The 4,120-nt window shown below is 28.2% G+C and overlaps 1 long non-coding RNA gene across 1 annotated transcript; it reads right to left on the reverse strand.

Moving 5' to 3' along the window:
• Positions 1-297: 297 nt before the first annotated feature.
• Positions 298-907, reverse strand: LOC123220855. Its single transcript, XR_006503155.1, has 3 exons — positions 717-907; positions 538-620; positions 298-395 (listed from the first exon to the last, which is right to left on the reverse strand). It is a non-coding gene; the product is annotated as an uncharacterized LOC123220855 (long non-coding RNA).
• Between the last annotated feature and the right edge of the window lie 3,213 nt (positions 908-4,120).

Below are 4,120 nucleotides of genomic sequence, written 5' to 3' on the forward strand. Positions count from 1 at the left end.
TTGAAGATAAGAGAGAAGAGAGAGTGATTTATTTATAACTTTGGAAGAAGAGAAAAAAAAGTTACAGAGAAGAGGAGAGAGAATTTATGCATGAAAGATTGAAGAGGGGTATTTTGGGGAAGGTGAGTACTGTTGTGGTATATTTGTGAAAGCTTTAGGATAGGTGGCAATTTTGTATACACGGAATAAAAAAGTGCTAAAAATTTCAATTTCCCAAAAGAAAATTGGTGTGTTGAGGAATTAGGTGCTGCAGGTTCAGGGTTCCATCAGAAAGCAAACAAAGCTGAACTACAACTGACCTATTAAAGCCAGAACAAGAACCAAACATCGTACTTCTAACTATCACATCAGTCCAGTAACGTTACCGGACCAGTACCATTCTGAGAACCTACCTCCTGAAACGCAACCTAATATATGATATCAAAAATAGCAGTTTTTCACAAGAAAAAGAATCTGATTTTGAAACTGACCCATTATATCTGAGCATAAAAAGCCTGAAAACACATAAAAGATCTTTAAACAAAGAAAAATTACTACCTAACAGTTACAGCCATGACGGAGTCGCCAGGAGCTATGAGATTATACGCAAACCAAAGATCATCTGAATCCACTGGAACCATCTGGAAAAGGCGCAATCACCCATATATCAAATTCAATGTTACAACACGATACAGCATGAGTAAGCACGAAATTGAATTGGGTTTTGTAGATTTTACCTTGACGCTTCCAGGTCCATTGGGTACTAAATCTCTGCGTACGATTCTCATTTGCGCTTCGCTTCTTTATTTGGTTCTGTTTATGTTGTTTGTTTGGGTGCCTGTTTTTTCTTTCTTGAGTTATTGTTAGTGGTATTTTTATATGAGAGAACTGGGAAATCCCAGAGAGAGGAATCCGGGCGCCATTTGGAATGAATTGAAGATAATGGACTGAACTGAAATATAAATATTTGAAGGGCTTTCAGAGAAGTTAAATGTCGTTAAAATATGTGAAAGGTCAAGTCTTTTTACTTAAATTTTGGTTATGTGTTAATAATATTTTTTTAAAATTATTTTTTTTATTTTATATATTTTCATAATATAATTAATTAGCACTATAATAATAAAAATATTTAAAAAAAGTTGAATAACATGTTAAAAAATTGAATAAATTATACTTTTTCCTTAAATGTCAGAGTCGAAAACACTTTTCGATTTCTAAATAATATAAATAAACATTTTTTCACTTCAAATAAATTATTTTAAAAAATAATGACATAAATGTGAATAAATAATTTTACTATCCATAAATTTTGCACAATAATAAGGCCAAAGGACTATTTCCCACCCAAGGTATGTTGCAATCCCAAATTTCTCTTTTTTATCTTTGATAATCTCAAACACCCACCTATGAGTAGGTAAAATTAACGGAACCCTAACCCTTTGAAATTTTATCTCTTTTTGGCCTTTTAAACTTTAAAAACTAAAAGTTTCCTCCAGCCTAAATTTAAAAAAAATGACAGTTTCATTTTAGGGTTTTGTTTTAAAATCTTCGACTCTATTGCCGACAACCTCTCCCTCTCGAAGCTTCCTCTCCCTCCGACAGTCTCTCTTCTTCCATTTGAACACATGATCGGTGTCAGAGAAGCGGTGGAAGACGAAAAGCTTCGTTAGGGAAGACGAAACTCTTCATCTTCCCAGAGGTCTTCTTCTAGTTAATGTTTTTTTTTTAATTTTTTTTTGGTTGATTTGAGGTTATATTATAATTTAAAAAAAAATAAGGTAGAAAGGATAAAATGGTAAACACATTTTTAGGCATTTTTTTTTTACTATTAACATAGTTATATTTTTAGTGAGAAAACATAATTTATCTCATTTAAGGAGCAAAAAACTGTTTTTAGGCCAAAGCTTACGAGTGAAAACATACGTTACTCCTTTGTATTTACCACAATTTAATTTTTTTTTTTTGGAAATATTTTTAACTCATATGTGTATTAATAGATATAAATATATTAATTTTTCAAAATTTTCATTCATTGTGGGTTTTGTTTTTTTAGTTTGAGTCGTTTTGTTTAACCCCAATTTAAAATTTCTTTTAATTTCTAAAATAAATTAAATTTAAAATATAATTTATGTTATGCAAAGTTAATATTTTTTAAAATCATTTTCAACTTGAATTTGTCAAATCAAAATTAATAAACAACAAATAGACTACACATTTGTTCAAAAGCAATTCCTCCCTGAATTTTTTCCCCTTTTAGCTGGTTATTTATTTTTTTTGAAGTGTATGAAATTATACTGAAATATATTTGTGATTTTGAAAAATTTATGAAAAATCCTATGGAAAGAAATACTGAATCTGCAAAATCTTGACCAGAAATATTCTTGGTTTGAATTTTTTGTGGGTTTTCCATAACCCACAAAAAAAAATATTTTAAAAAAGATTAAGAAACTATAAAACTTAAAAAAAAAAAAAAGGAGAATTTTAAAATTATTTATTAAATTTAATTTTTGATAATTAGTTATAGTTGTTTACTAAATTTGTGTATACTCAAAGAATTATACGGATATAACTAGTAGAATGTAGTTGATATATGGCCAAATGACAATTCTCAAACGAACTTTGATGAAACAACAATTTTTTATCCATTAAGCATGAATATTTTATTTGCCATCATCCACTTCCATTAATAACAAGTGTTAAGCGGAAATGCAAAAATGTAATCTTCTATAAAATTTAGAAGAAGTTATTCTGCAATACTTACTTCAAAGACTTCCTAGAATTTGAGGAGTAGATATTTAGCACAGTCTTCATCCATTTTGTGCTTTTTCATTGAGTAACTCGAGGAGATTTGACTTTGAAGTTTTGGTTTAGATTGAATGAAGTTATTGTTAGTGACAGATGAGTTTTAATTATCACACCAAGCTATAACTAATTCTAACTTTATTTGAATAATCTTTTATTACAAAAAATAAAAGATTACTAAGTAAATAAATTATCTTGAAAATTATTAGATATAAATTATTACTATATTTGATAAAAATATTAAAATATTTTTTTATTTAGATAGTTTTCATAATTATTATAAAATATTTTTTATATTATTTGTTGTATTAATTGAAAATAAAAATATTTTTATCCTAAAAGTATAATAAAAAAAATTAAAATTACCTTAATAATATTTAAATATTTAAGATATTTATTTATCATATTACTTAACAATTAAACGAAATAACCAAACAACACTATAAATTTTCAAATACTTTCAAGCTACCCTATTTTTACTGATGGGCCTAAATGTGTTGGGCCACACCTCCACCTTTTGGTTTTTTATATGGATGAAAAAATAAATAAATTTAATGTTTTGTAACTTCTGTAAATCGTTAGTCAATCAAAATTTTTATATGGAAATTTTGTCCTTTAGTTTTTATCACATAAAAATAAAAATAAAAAGTGTGGTAAACTCTATAAATCATGAAGAGAGTCTTTTAAATATACAAGCGACAATGTGTATTTAAATAGATTTTTATTTATTTAATGACAAGATTTGACAAGAAGATGAATTAGCATGTTAACAGAGAAATATTTATATAAGATAGAAAGGTACAATTGTTATCATAGATAATAATTTCTTTGTGATAGATGGAACAACTAACACATTATACAAAGTAAAGGAAAGAGACTCAAGAGTACCTGTATGGGTGATGAGGAAAGAGACACCATCATCTATAGTGAGTTGTTGAGGCCCTTCATACAGCTTAGTAGAAAAGAGGGTACTTAGTGTATCTATGAAATGATGAGAAGTCTCGAATTTGGTATACCATAATGTAGTGGCTTTGACTTAAGGTATGTAACACCCATAAGTAAGTCTAAGGATATTTTAGTATTTTTTTCATGTTTAATTATGATTTGTGATGAGATTTTGTAGGAACGGTCTCCCCAAAAGTGAATGATTGTGTCAAGTGAAAGAACGATCATGTTTGGTTATAAGGTCAACATTGGTCAATACAAGGTTGATCGTAATAAAAAATTAAAGGGATGCCCGTCCCTAATAGAGTACATACCTATGTAAGGCTTATGTGAGGAGCATGAGAAATCAAGGTGTGAAATGATCGTGTATCTCTAGTAAAGTAAGGAAATGATT

This window comes from Mangifera indica, chromosome 7 (genome assembly GCF_011075055.1).
Source record: "Mangifera indica cultivar Alphonso chromosome 7, CATAS_Mindica_2.1, whole genome shotgun sequence".
Taxonomy (NCBI): domain Eukaryota; kingdom Viridiplantae; phylum Streptophyta; class Magnoliopsida; order Sapindales; family Anacardiaceae; genus Mangifera; species Mangifera indica.